Below are 16,109 nucleotides of genomic sequence, written 5' to 3'. Positions count from 1 at the left end.
GTAATATTTATTATTTTCTCATCCAGTTTTTTTTTTTGAGGAGACACTGCCTCCTCAGAGGAAATGCCCCTGAGATATATATATTATATATATATATCGGCCCATACCAATAATGAAATAATCTGATTTTATGTATATATTTCAACCGATATTAAATATTAATTTATACAAACTGCACAATTCCCCTATTTTTACATTTAGATTACCTTTGCTGTCATCAGTGTTTTAAACCAATAATTTAATAACACTGTTAACTGTAATATTTAACAAATCTTGAAATGACTATCCAAATTTCATACTGTACCTTATAACGTTGTGATGCCTAAATTCACTTGCAGATGATTTGAATGATTTTAGTTTAGCATTTGTAGTTTTTAGTATTTTATATACTACTATAGTGTGTGTGTGTGTGTGTGTATAAATTTTTTTTATTTTTTTTTCCTAAAAAAATACAGATAAGCTGGAAATTGTTTTTAAATACTATTAATTATCCCCCGGTTTCACAGACAAGGCTTAAGCTAGTCCTAGATTAAAATGCATGTTTGATCGGTTTTAACTAAAAGCAACTTGTACTGACAGATCTTAAAATATGTCAGTGCCATTGTTTTGTCTCAAGATGCACACCAGTAATGTTTTGTTTCTAGTGTACATTTATAAAATATACTTAAATACCCTAATTGAACTAAGACCTAATCCTGGCTTACACTAAGCCCTGTCTGTGAAACCGGACCATTATGTTATAGTCAATATTAACATTTACATTTTATATATAATATATATATTATAATATAAAATACATAAAATTTAAGTGTTAATATTGACCATCCATCAGTTATAGACCATAATATAGTAATTAAAAACAACTACCAGTTTGTCGGTATTGGCCAAATTTTTATCCTTACCCTTTTCATTTGTACTCCAATATAAATCCTGACCTATGCTGCCTACCTAAGCCCTACCTATTGAAACAATGCATTGAACCTTTTCGTCCTGGTTGCCCTGGTTACGGCCACTTATCAAGGAGAGGTCTTAAAGATCAAACAGGTGTGGTATCCAGCTGCCGCGATCCTCCCGTTGCTATGGACCTTTGTTCGGCGCCAAGCACAGGTGCTGCGGAGTGTACACAAAAACATGATGGAGGGACAAAAAGCATTTCGCCTCACCGCTGAGGTGCCATAAACTGCCCAGCGACCTATCTGTGCTTCAGAAAGAGGAATGGGGGTGGGGGGCAGGAGGATGAAGGGTGGAAAGGAAAGGAAAGGAAGGGGGTTGGAGAGGGAAAGTCAGAGTGAAATTCGACATCAGAGGTGGGCACAGCGAGGGGTCCTGACGCAGATATATCTACTGATCGCTAACACCGTCCCTAGGAAACTCCCCTCTAGCACTTCCCCCACACTGTCATGTGACTCATATTGTCATGTTGCCATTTTTAACAACCGTCACTCAATTTGAAGCAGCTGTCTTCACCATCCTTGCAGTCTCTTTAGATTTTAGCGCTAGAATCCGCTATTTCACCAAATCCATAGCGGCAGGTGGCACGTCCAGGAAACTGTGTTGTATTTCGCTTAAATCTCCTTGAATGCAGCCGAAATGTGTTAAATTAAATTTCTACCTATTGATTAACAAGATACGTGCCTGTTTCGAATCGCACAGCCATTCAGGCATATTGAATTGACGACGGTGACTATAAGAGACAATCAGATTCGATTTGAGCACAATGGCCATGAGGTCATCAGACTTCATTGCGACATTCTGCAGTTTAGAAAATGGCAGAATTGATTTTTGATGCTATAAAAGCAGGCTTGGATGGTTTGCCATGGATGCACAATCGAGGTAATCTGATTGCAGCCGAGGAAATCTTAACTGAATCAGAGGTTTTGCTACATGAAGCACATTCTGTATGCAGGTGTTTCCTTAAAAAGATCAGACCGTTTCCATACAGGAAGTTTTTGGTGTAATTTGCCATGGATGAGAAAGCAAATCTGCATGTATTCCCATCTAAAAATGGAGAATTATCACAGACGAATCAAAAAGAGTAGATATACGCACTCTCATACGACTGTCAGTTGCCTCCACCGAATATTTTTCAACATCCCTCTGACAGGCAGATTGGGGGGTGTGGAGCAAATTCACCACCTCCACATCTCTCCAATTTCAGCACTGTAAAATAAAAGGAAAAAATGGTAAAAGGTCGTTTTGACTGGGCTCCTGGGAGAGAGCATGTTCAGGTAATTAAGTGTAGCTTCACTCAGCCCCCTTGTCAAGGCAATTACCGTAAATCATATGCTCTTACCCGCGTTAATTACCGAGAAATCGGTCTGTACACCACTGACTGACAACCACACTCTGGCCTGCACATATTTACAACAATAACAATTATCCGATGTACCGTTACATCTGTAACAGCTGTGGTCAAAACAGATATTGCTTGTGAAATGTAACCAAAGCTATTTAAATTGGGGGAAAAGAGGGGAAAGTTCTGCGATTATTAATTTAACCTATTAATCGTTTATGATAGTTTCAAATTCAGATAAATAACGTATTTACTGAGGTTAGTGTTTAAAATTAAATGGTAATAGTATATACTGCATTTATTATGATATATTGAGCTAGATTACAGGCAATTAAATGAATTGCAGCTACATGGAAAACTTTGATTTATATAAATATTATAATCACCAAAAGAGTCCAAATCTGGCACTTCATTTAAACATGAAAATAAAGTTTAATTATTTTGAAAAGGTTAAAACAAAGATGGCTGGAAAAACTGACAAACTTAAAAAAAATCAAAATGGCATTTAAACTACTCGATTCCACTGTAAATAAAAAAAAAAAATGTACTCCACAAATTTTCAATTTTATTTAGTGTATTTAGTTTATTTAAAGTATTAGTTCACCCAAAAATAAATTCTGTAATTTTATTACTCGCCCTCATGTTGTTCCACACCTTGCAAGACCTTCGCTCATCTTCGGAACACAAATTAAGATATTTTTGATGAAATCCGATGGCTCAGTGAGGTCTCTTTTGCCAGCAATGTCACTGAATCTCTCAAGATCCAGAATACATATTTAAAACAGTTCATGTGACTACAGTGGTTCAACCTTACTGTTATGAAGCGACGAGAATACTTTTTGTGCGCCACAAAAACAAAATTACTTTTCAGCTATATCTAGTGATGGGTGATTTCAAAACACTGCTTTGAAGCTTTACGAACATTTTGTTTTGAATCAGTGGTTCGGATTGTGTAAACGAAGCCTCGTTTACTGAAATAACGTGACTTTGGTGCTCCGAACCACTGATTTGAAACAAAAGATTCGTAAAGCTTTGAAGCTTCATGAAGCAGTGTTTTGAAATCATCCATCACTAGATATTGTTGAAAAGTCATTATTTAGTTTTTTTGGCGCACAAAAAAATATCCTCGTCGCTTCATAACATTAAGGTTGAACCACTGTAGTCACATGAACTGTTTTAAATATGTCTTTAGTAGCTTTCTGGATATTGAGAGGTTCCGTGACATTGCTGGCAATAGAGGCCTCACACAGCCATTAGATTTCATCAAAAATATCCTAATTTGTGTTCTGAAGATGATCGAAGGTCTTACAGGTGTGTAATGACATGAGGGTGAGTAATAAATGACAGAATTTTCATTTTTGGGTGAACTAGCCCTTTAAGTCTGATTCTAGACTGTATATTTATATTGTAGATTTGTAACTACAGGAATGGTGCTGAGGAACCACAGGCACCGTTTGCAGCTCTCTCAACCCCACAAAGCTGCACTCACAGCAAATCAGTAAGAGATGGATTCAAGCATCTCTGCAGTGGTTCTTCCTCAAAGATAGAGCGAGACGGGGAGAGAGAGCGAGTAGGAAGTGGGAAGTCACCTCCGTCACTGTAAGTCACCCACCTAATCAGCTCAGCTCAGTGCCTGGGGAGAGAGAGTCAGAGAGAGGAAAAGAGTGAGAGAGGTAACAATTTTAAGGGGTGACTGAACAGCCACGTTAGGTGTTCCTGCTATGTTCCCTCAAAGGACGGGTTCAGTAGATGTGAAGTGAATCAAATTAGGAGAGGTGGCCGGCCGGGTTGGGGGCCGATGTTACTGTGGTGTTATTGCATTAAAGAAATATATCAGGTAGATTTTTTTTGATGCATAGTGTTAGCGAGCTAACAAGCGAGTTATATATGTGCTCACACAGTGAGTAATACATTTTTTGAAGTTGTTTTTTGCATTATGGTTGTCTTTTTTTTTTTTTTTGGTCAGGATTTGATTCAGAATTAATATTTAAATATATCATTTTTATAATAGTATAAATTAAATTACAAAATATATTTATATATATATATATATATATATATATATATATATATATATATATATATATATATATATTTATATATATATATATATATATATATATATTATTTCTACTATGTCCTTAATTGCTTGCAAACCCTACTTTACCCAACTTTCCCCTCCCTTTTTTTCTCTGAAGTACAAAAACAGATTGCTTATTAAACATTTAGTCTTGTCTGTTTCATGTAAACCTTCAGTATTTGCTTTAAAAGCTTTTTGAGTTTTTGTTTTCTTCAAATCGAAAACCAATTCGTACCTGAACTCTCTGAGGATTTATTAATCGCTTCAGATGGGAAAAGGTGTTTTCGTAGTTACTGGTTGAATAATTGCATTTTTTTTTTTTTTTTTTGCAATTAGTCATTATCACGCTCCACATCTGCTGTGGAACATTTTCATTTAAACATCTGAATGTGAGTCGAACACGTCTCTGACAAGATTTCGAAGCTAACTGACATCATTATCTGCCGTCTAAGCTCCATAATCGGCCGCCCTAATGCATTTTTTAATTGTTTTCTTTCCCCAATACATGTTCCACACATGAGTTGAGAAGCAAAAAAGTACTATCTATTAAATGAACATCTCGTCATCTGCCTGACCAGCTATTTCAGGTCTCTCCATTAGCGAGACGCGATGAATCCATCTGACGTCCAAACTGTCACATCCCCGAGCCTATAAAGATCCCTATAACATGCTCAACAATCCAAAAAATGGAGACAATTGATTTTCGCCTGCCAAGAATGATCGTAATAAAGTTTTACAAGCATGACGAATCCCCGAGGTTATGATCTATGCACATTCTCAAAGGAAAGAGATTTCTCTCTCTCCATCGAATCATCTTTAGACAAATGGTGGCGACAGTATAATTGGACATTAGTCTTAATTCGCATGTTACAGGAGCTGAATTGAATGCTCGCTCCTCTTGGCTGGACACCGAGCTCTTTCTCTCCACGTGGCGCGTTTGGTTTTTCTAATTGTGCCCAGTGAAAGGCGGCCATCCTAAACTGAAGAGCATAATTTAACTGGCCTTAATAAAGGATTACTATTCAACGTAGAGCCCATTATTTTCCAGCTAGACTCCCGACAGGAGATAAATAGGAACGGTACTCTCACCTTTTTTCTTTCTCTCACTTGCTCCCACTTCTCTGGAATCTTAAGTAAATGTATAAGTGCGTGCGGAAACGGGTTCGGCTACTTAAAGAAAATGAGAGGGGACCGAAAGAAAAAAGGACGGCTCGACTTTATTCATACAAAGTGAGGAGCCTATTATGGCTAATATGTTTTTTTAATGGGAAAAACCATAGTTGATCCGAGCTAATTTCCCTTGTGCGGCTTGGGCTCTGAAAGTAATCCATCACCTCAGTATGAGGCGGTGGCGGCAAGTAGCCACGTCTCTAATGAAGCTCTCCTTCAGAGGGCTAAAGAATCGCGCTGTCAGTCTCCGCTCAATGCAGTCTCCGACACAATGGCCTCCCGATTGTTGCTTTCTCTTTGTATGTGCTAACCCAAGCAGGGCCTTATACAAAATGAATGGGCCGATGTAACTTTAGCTTTGACGGTCCCCTGCCATCCCAAAACACCTGTCACTCATGCTTTTGTTGTCCGCACAGGTGAGTTTGACAGAGCACGCCGTCGTCCGCTGTACATATTTCTGCGCTAAGACTCTCGCGGTTCGTGTTACGTCGTGCGGGTGAGGAAGCTTTTTAGCTGGATTTTGTTGTTGTTTTTTGTTGTGGAGCCCTCCGCCCTCCGGACTGAAAGCAAATAGAGTGTTTCCTTCAGAGAGAAGAGGGCACAGTCCCGTCGCTCGTGTCTTCTGAGGAAGGTAGAGCTAAATGCACTCAGCTGTCCTTCTTCAAATGTCACTATCAAAAGGTCTAGGATGTGTGTGTGTGTGTGTGTGTGTGTGTGGAGAGAGAGGTTTTAGCGAAATGATGTGCAAGCTATAAGAAAAGGCCAGCTCGCTGCACCTTTCCTGCCTCGCCTTTGCTGTCGCTCTCTCTTCCGTGCATTGATCTGTCATTTAAAACTGATCACTTCATTATCTCCTGAACGGTGGGCGTTACGTGGGAGTCGTGAGCATGCTTAACTGAGTGCTTTCTCGTTTATGACCAGCTTTTATACCCAAGGGTAACTACTTCGGTGGCTAATGGGAATTTGGGGAACATAGGATTGATGGGACCATAGTTTAATGCTTAGAAATACCAAGTTTCGAGGAAAATGTTTAACAGGATTTTGGACCACTGAGATTTGGTGGGCGGGGCTATGCGGTGCTTACATGGCTGCACTAAATAAAATGAAATAGTTATACAAGGGGTTAAAATTAACATTCAACAAACAGCAGATGCGCATAAATTGGCTTTAGCTATTTTTTTTTTTTATCTAATATAAATGATTTGAATTATTTGTAAAGCAAGGATATAGATGTTTATTAAAATATTGGCTAAGTGACAGCTTTGATTGTGGAAAATTTCTCGCAATAAACAAATGCAAGAGAAAATCAAATGAATAATCGCAATATAATAGCAAAAATATAATATTTTTAACATATACTAAAATACATTTTGAAAATATAATAATAAATGTAAAAATATCTTATAATATAGGTAACACTTGGTTTCATTAGTTAACAACTTTAACATGAATTAAGAATGACCAATACTTCCACAGCATTTATTAATCTTAATGTTAATTTCAACATTTACTAATGCATTATTAAAATCAAAAGTTGTATTTGTTAACAAATGCACTGTGAACTAACATGAACAAAAAATGAACGATGGTATTTTTATTAACTAACATTAACAAAGAATAATAAATACTGTAACTAATGTATTGTTAGTTCATGTTAACAAATGAGACCTTATTGTAAAGTGCAACCTATATATTTTATATTTATGTATAGAGAAATAAATATTTACTTGTGTGGCAATCATGCACAAGACTTTGACTTTTAATTCTGCGTATTGCATTTGTAATGCATGCATTTCTTAAAGGTTTCTACTTGTTAACCCCTCATTGTGTGATTCGCACCTAAAGCTTTTTTTCTAGGACTTTTCGAGCAGACCTGTTATTCGAACTAGGGGATTGTTGGCTGAATCATCTTTCATTTTGATCCTCATCAGACCGAACACGAGGACACAAGGTTGCCACAGTAGCCTTCAGATACGGGCGACATTTTGCAGGGTGTATGAAGTCTTCTCAATGGAAAGGGCAGGTATGCTTCAAGTAATACCACATTATGAGCTCCCATCAGTCTTGGATTTCTCCGGATTCACACTCTGGGTCTCTGGGGAGCTTTAGCTCGTGTTTCTTCAGAAGCTGAAAGCACACATATAGAAGAGCTCTTAATAAATATTCATCTTCATAGGCAGTAAATCAATTCCATCTCCTTTAAAATGTGTTGGGCATGCTGCTGGTTTTATCCCTCCACTGATATTGCAGAACATACATCCAATATATTGAAAAAGATTACAGAAAGCCCTTTCCCCAAAGATATTGAAGTAAATCTCAACGCCTTCCACTAACGACGACTTCGGTTTCAGCAGATGTTGGCTTGGGCCGCTGTGGAAGACTAGTGATTTTGTTGTTGTTCCTTCTGCTTTCTGACAACAAGTCACAGTCTACCTCAGCGACCGGGTGCTTTGGCTAATGGTGTGGATACACTGAAGCCTTCTGACCATGCCCTCTGCCAAATGAGAGGCTCATCTGTGACCGGATGCGTTGGTTTTCCCCTTCATTAGACAGGTAAGTCGTGTCTGATTGTTGCTTGTAGCTAATGCTCATAATTAACCATGTTTTGGACCCATGAACATGCTGCCTAACAATGCGCCTGATTAACTGGCTTTGGTTACGAAAAATGTCATTTTGAATATTCAAAAAGCGCTGTTAGCCATGTCTTTTGTTTTGTATGTGTAAATGCGCAAATAAATTCAGCAGAGAGTTGGATGTTATTTCTGTTGTTGCAAACGTAGCCCTGTAGGACGCGATTGCGCGGACCAACTTAAGGTGAATGTGTTTGTGTAGGAGGGTATGTTTCAAGGCCTCGAGCTCTGAGTTGATCTTTTATTCATGCAAACCTTGTACACTTCTGATGAAGCAATTATCTCAGTAGCAAATCGCTTTTGTGCTGTCTGTTAAACGATATGCAATCGCATCAATATTTGTCTTTCAAACTGATTAAAAACGTCATCCTGATACCTGCCTGAGTTGCCTCCTTTTTTCTTCTCTACACAAGTTTGTCAGAATGCAAACGGCGTAGAAAATGTAATCGTGCTTCCACACAAATCAGATACACTCCTGTTGCTTTATTAATCACATCACCCGAGGTTATTAATCTAGTCCCTCTTAATTAAGAGGCCATAGATAGGTGAATTGCAGCATTTGTAATGGTATTGTGCAGCTGATGGATACACAGACCAATAAAAGCCTTCGGTAATGGCTTCGCTGTGTCTATGAATATGCATTAGCCCAGCGAACGATGAACAATGAGAGTGGGTGTTACCTTCAACTCTCAGCAAATGGTGTAGGATGTTTCCATGGTGACCACCATGGCAACGCTGCGCTGAATTACTAGCCTCGGCCTTGAGAGGGGCTGTTGTCGACAATACTCGCCGCCTGCTTTTATCATGCTAAAACTATAGAGTGCACTAGGTTATTACGACTCCATTACTTTAAGAGTAATTCATTTAATAAGATATTGCTCCTCCCAAAAAAACCATTCAGGGTCATCCACGGATTGATCTGAATGAACTCGTTCAGTGTTATTCAAGGGGAAAAAATGGGTTGGAGATTGAAAGAGAGCACCATTTTCATTTGCAATGATGCTTCACATTATGATCAAATCTTTCCCTCGGTCCTCCAACCCTGGTGACGGGTCAAAGGATTTCAATTACTGCCGCACAAGCTCTCAACATCCTGGTCTACAGAACAAGGTTCAACAGGTTCATCAGCTTTTCATTTCCGATTGCACCTATAAGACCTTGGTTAAATATTTTAGGAAGTAAATAGCATTTTCATTCTGAAACATACTGCATTGGACATAAGATGACCCTAAAGGTTTATTAGAAATTATTAAATCACAAAGGGGGAAAAAAGACCTTTTATGATCCTTTTTACTTCACAACGATAATGGATATATATATAAATATATACACACACACACACACACAAACTTTTATATTAGATGCGATTAATCGTGAGTGATTTGACAGCATTAATTTTTATATATGTATGTGACCCTGGACCACAAAACCAGTCATAAGTCACATGGGTATATTTGTAGCAATAGCCAACAATACATTGTTTGGGTCAAAATTAGCGATTTTTCTTTTATGCCAAAAATCATTAGGATATTATAGTAAATATCATGTTCCATGAAGATATTTTTGTAAATTTTCTACCGTAAATCTATCCAAAATGTATTTTTGTGAGTGGATATGCATTGTTAAGGACTTCATTTGGACAACTTTAAAGGTGATTTTCTCAATATTTTTAATTTTTTCACCCTCAGATTCCAGATTTTCAAATAGTTGTATCTTAGCCAAATCCTAACAAACCATACATCAATGGAAAGCTTATTTATTCGGCTTTTAGATGATGTCTAAATCTCAATTTCAAAAAAATTGACCCTTATGACTAGTTTTGTGGTCCAGGGTCTCTCTCTCTCTCACACACACACACACACATATATACAATATTTTATATATATATATATATATATATATATATATATTAGTGTGTGTGAGACCCTGGACCACAAAACTAGTCATAAGGGTCAAAATATATATATATATATATATTATATATATATATATATATACACACACTTGTGAGAGTTTCACTTCTGTCGACTGCAATAGAAAATAGTTCCATCACCACGTTCATCAAAAACTTTGAATGCATAAAAAATGAAAGGGAAAAAAAAAAAAAGCATAAATAAAAAATTAAAAAATAACGACATAAAGACGTTGGTTTTAAAGTAAAATCACACTGTTTTACAGCGCACGTGTAACACTGCATTAAGAAAATCTAATGCAACAAGTGCTTTTTTTTCCCTTTATAAAATCAAAGTTATAAATGCTAATAAAATCAGATTGTATAATTAAGAACAAGATGCACAATGCAAATAGAGAAATTATACTGAAATATGACACTGAATTATGCAAGAGATTTTCATGAACGATTCTACGTGATGCGTTCAGGATCATAATGTTGGATTAACAGGATTAAATCTTTTGTTTTGCAGCTTTAGTGTTTCTGAAAGCCGAAAGCAGGCTTGTTTGAGAGGACGTGTCAGAAATAGCAGGCTGCCTCTCACACAGTCCCTTGAGAAGCTCGACTGTAATCATGATGGGCAGCGATTGTGCAAGAGCGCCACCTGCTGTACACTCACAAATCCTACAGCTCGCGCATGATGTCATTTCATGCAGACGCCCAAGCATCTTATGGACAATATGGACTTCTCTATGAGGCTAATTGCGATTTTATAATGAATACAATTACGAAACACCTTATTATGCTGCGATTTAACAAGATTCTACGCATTTTTTGGATCAACCCGAAGTTGAGACTCTAAAAACTGAGATCCGAAATATTGAATATTTATACCATGACACAATGCCAACGCGAGATAACGGAGAGACATCGCAGATAAACCCGTGCCAACTGCACTTCCTACAGGACAGCTGCCATCAGTTGAGTGCCCAGCCGTGAGTGAGCCTGCCCACCATCTGATGGCTGGGAGAATGACAGGAACACAAAGTGTGACTGGGAGTGATCCATAACACACACACACACACACAGAGAGACAGATCAATGCACATCTCTTTACATCAATGTCATGTGGTTGGTAAGAAAATTGAGATGTGAATATAAATGAACTGTCCTTCTTGGATGTACTTGCAGTTTGCTTTACTGTCATGTTAGTCTCTGTCAAGTTTTATATGGAGATCGTTGGCTGTATACTTAGTGGAACAGATTTTGGTTCAGAATACTTAAAGGGTTAGTTCACCCAAAAATGAAAATTCTGTCATTAATTACTCACCCTCATGTCTTGCCACACCTTCATTCATCTTCGGAACGCAAATTAAGATATTTTTGATGAAATCCGAGAGCTTAGACAGCAATGCAACTATCATTTTCAAGGCCCAGAAAGGTAGTAAAGACATTGTTAAAATAGTCAATGTAACTAACCTTAATTTTATGAAACGACAAGAATACTTTTTGTGCGCAAAAACAAAAATAACGACTTTATTCAACAATTTCTTCTCTTCCGTGACACTGTTCATGTATGCACCATGACACATGCTTGTGATGCTGGCCAATAATGAGTCTGCATTCTGACGTAGAACCTGGAAGTGCAGCACTGTGTTTACAATGTAACAGCATCAGAGACTGACACGGAAAAGAAGAAATTGTTGAAGAAAGTAGTTATTTTTGTTTTGTATTTTTTGCACACAAAAAGTATTCTTGTCGCTTCATAACATTAAGGGGCCGTTCACATATCGCATCTAAAAAATGAGATGAGAAATAAAAACCTGACATGTACAGCTATGATCAGCTGTTTGGCTGAGCTTTCAGTGTTGTTACAGAAAGGCTGAAGCTGATTGGTTGGTTCTTGTCACGTGACCTGCGGTGTGCTTGTGGCATTCTGAAAAGTTGAGACATAGGCGTGCCTGGATAAAACGTGCGCACCGCATGTGCGTTGCGACCATTTTGAGTGTGCTAGCCGCGCGCCTACATTTGAAATAACTAACTTGCGCGCACAAAAGACACGATATGTGAACGGCGCCTAAGGTTGAACCACTGTAGTCATGTGGACTATTTTAACGATGTCTTTACTACCTTTTTGGGCCTGGAAAGTGAAGTAATTGCATTGCTGTCTATGAAGGAGTCATATATGTGAGATTTCATTAAAAACACCTTAATTTGTGTTCCGAAGATGAACAACAGTCTTACGGGTTTGGAACGGCATGAGGGTGAGAAATTAATGACAGATATTTCATTTTTGGGTGAACTAACCCTTTAATATTCTATATTATATAAAGTCTTTAATATTTTTTCTTGATTATGATATACTGATTTTTAAGTCGAACCATCAAACAAGTATGTTAATTCGAATAATTCTGTTTTTTCCAGGCCTAAACTGGAGGGGGAAAAATGGTTTTGTGGTGCCCCATTCACCCTGTTGAATAATTAGGGCATTGTTTGACTGTTTGCCACTTTAAAGGGTTAGTTTACCCAAAAATGAAAATTCTGTCATTTATTACTCACCCTCATGCCGTTCCACACCCGTAAGACCTTTGTCAATCTTCAGAACGCAAATTGAGATATTTTTGTTGAAATCCGATGGCTCCGTGAGGCCTCCATAGGGAGCATGACATTTCCTCTCTAAAGATCCATAAAGGTACTAAAAACATATTTAAATCAGTTCATGTGAGTACAGTGGTTCAATGTTAATATTATAAAGCGACAAGAATATTTAATAATAATAACAAATTATTTAGTGATGGCCTATTTCAAAACACACCTTCATGAAGCTTCTGAGCGTTATGAATCAGTGTGTCGAATAAGCTGTTCGGAGCTCCAAAGTCACGTGATTTCAGCTGTTGGCAGTTTGACACGCAATCCGAATCTTGATTCTACACACTGATTCATTGTGCTCCAAATCTTCCTGAAGCAGTGTTTTGAAATCGGCCATCACTAAATAAGTCGTTATTTTGTTTTTATGGCGCACCAAAAATATTCTCGTCACTTTATAATATTAATATTGAACCATTGTACTCACATGAACTGATTTAAATATGTTTTAGTACATTAATGGATCTTGAGAGAGGAAGTTTCATTGCTGGCTATGGAGGCCTCATGGAGCCATCGGATTTCAACTAAATATCTTAATTTGTGTTCTGAAGATTAAAGAAGGTCTTATGGGTGTGAAACGGCATGAGGGTGAGTAATAAATGACAGAATTTTCATTTTTGGGTGAACTAACTCTTTAATTTACACATGTTAATTTTGTCATCACGTTTTGCTAACATGTGTGATGTCAGAATGGGTTTTTCCTTAATACAATCATACATTATAGGTTGTGGGTTTCAAACATTTCAGTAAAGATGAATATAAGTTAGTCTATATTAAAGGTTAGCTAGCGCATATTTTAACCTGTCACCACAGGCAGACAATAGTCCTGGTTTCACAAACAAGTCTTAAACCTAGTCCCAGAAATGCATTATTGATCTGTTTTAACTGAAAGCAACTTGCACTGACACTGACATAAAATATGTCAGTGCCATTGTTTTGTCTCAAGATGCACACCAGTACTGTTTTTTCTAAGGCATGTTTATTAAATTTCCTATTTTAACTAAGGCCTAATCCTGGCTTAATCTAAGCCCTGTCTGTGAAACCAGGCCTAGAAGTCCGTAACTTGTGCATTTTATTTTAAATGTCTTTGTTATATAATTGGTTTTAGTACTTGATACATTGTGCCCTGCAAATGACTTTTTCATTTACATTAAACTACCAATTCCTGAGGTTTTTGTTTGGCATGTTAATGTTTTAAACATACATGTTTTGTCTCATAAGCCCCTAATCGAAAACCTGAGACTGAGATTAAGAACATAATTTAGAAAAAAACATAAAGAAAAAATTTAAATTAAAGAAATTAAAAATAGTTTAGTGTATGGTGCTGAATCTGAATAAGTATTTTTACACAGAAGTTGCAAGATATTATTTTCCAGAGGAATGTATACTGAACATCTGGATGGTTTTAATTTGAGTTCAAACCTCCAAGGAAACAGATTTTTACTGCGGAAATACTCATGGAATATGGATGACAATGTGTTGGATGGGATTTTTTCCAAGACATATCTCACAGATGCATCTGCTGTGCAAATAATAACATAATAATTATAATAATACTTTTTATGTACTGTCTATTTATGCATCTTAAAGTCTCCAAATAACCAGTACTTTGAACTGGGGTATGAAATATAGTTTAAAAATAAATAAATTAAAAGCCAGTTAAGTCTCCAAATAAGATTAGGTGAATTCATATTTATTTTCAAACTAATAGCATAAACACATATTTAAGATCTTACTTTTTCGTGAGCCTGCAAAAATGTCTAAAAGAAAAACATATGCTAATGTGCAATTATAGCACAGATGTTTCAGTTGCAAGTGAACCGCATCCAACAAACCAGAAGGTTAATGGGAAAATCTGTTTGAGAGGGGAAAAAACATTCATATGTTTACCTATTAATAGCCTGTAGGATTAATTATCTTGTCTACTATGCAAAATGATAGGGCACTGATGTCATTTGAATCATAAAATGTAAAAATAATAAAATGTAGCCTATTATGTGACTCATATGGCAAGTTCAAAACAACTACAAAAAACATTGTTGAGTTGGCCAAATTCCCCTCAAAATGTTTTTTTTGTATTTTTCACCTCATAATGCTCTGCTGTTATTAATATTCTGCTGCAATTCATACAATCCATTTAGTATTCAAGAGGTTCAACTTGATAAAATTAGAAGCCTAGCGGCTAACAATGCTGAACTGTCAATATTGTTTTCACTTACATGATCCCTGCTCACCTAACAACAGAGATAAACATACAAAACAGGCCTTATCAAGCCCAGTAACTTTATCACATATCTAGTTACTTTTGATCACATGGGCCCTTTTTACATCTGTACTACATCTCAACAAAACAAAACAAAAGTTAAAGTAATTGTATAAAGCAATTTTGGCTTTGTGTCCATGTGTGTGTTTAGGTATCAGATTGCTTTTAAAATTGTCATAAGTTACATTGATAGTGGCTTCATGGCTTTAGTTTGTCTACACTAATTCTGTATTGCTTGATATTGCTACAGTATTGTTGTTATGCAAATGTTTACAGTAGCAACAAAACATAACATATGGCATTATAAGCTTAGCTATAATCTTATCTATTCTGAAACATTTATGAAAGACAATCCAATAAAGTGGCTGCTTGCATACAAACAAACAAAAAATACATAAATAAAAGTCACAAATCTATTTTCTTGAAATTATTCATTACTCAATCTCAACCCCATGACCATTCTGACTCATCTCTGCACTACTTAAGGGGATTATTTAAGGACTTAGGTTTTGAGTCATCTGGAAAAGCATAATAGCTTGTGTGAACTGCAAAATCTATGCAAAACCATAACTGTTTTGCTGTTTAAATACTTTCTGAAATGCATGTGCCCATTCATGTAGCAAACTCACCACATATAGTGTGACTGCATGCCTCAACATGTGTTGAGTGACTGTTAACTTATCCTGTGAGTGAGAAATATCAAAGTCAATTTATGACAAGTCATCGGCGGCCATCTTTGAAACGCCTCTCGGGCATTCAAGTGCAGCTCCTAACTCTTTGAATGGGGAAACACCAAATTCTCCAAAGCTATTTGCCAAGCTTTCAATTAAATTTCATATTTGAAATCACCAATGAAATCTGACAACAACTGTGGCATAAATTTTGTTTCTAAATGCTCGAATCATGACAAAAAAAATGTATTTTTATGCTGGATCAAGCTAATGCGCATGCGCAGTCCTAAATGCGCGTCTCTTGTGCCTCATTTCGGAGGCGCGCGTCTGACTGTTTCTATAGGAACCGGAGCTTCTAACAGCCGCTGCAGTGACGTGATGACTTTACCAGCTTTCAACAGGCCATGAAAAAGTTTGATTCTTTCCACAGCAATAACGGACGGATTAAATAACTATAGTGATATA

The sequence above is a fragment of the Chanodichthys erythropterus genome, chromosome 24 (genome assembly GCF_024489055.1).
Source record: "Chanodichthys erythropterus isolate Z2021 chromosome 24, ASM2448905v1, whole genome shotgun sequence".
Classification (NCBI taxonomy): Eukaryota; Metazoa; Chordata; class Actinopteri; order Cypriniformes; family Xenocyprididae; genus Chanodichthys; species Chanodichthys erythropterus.
Note: the sequence above shows the minus strand (reverse complement) of the source record.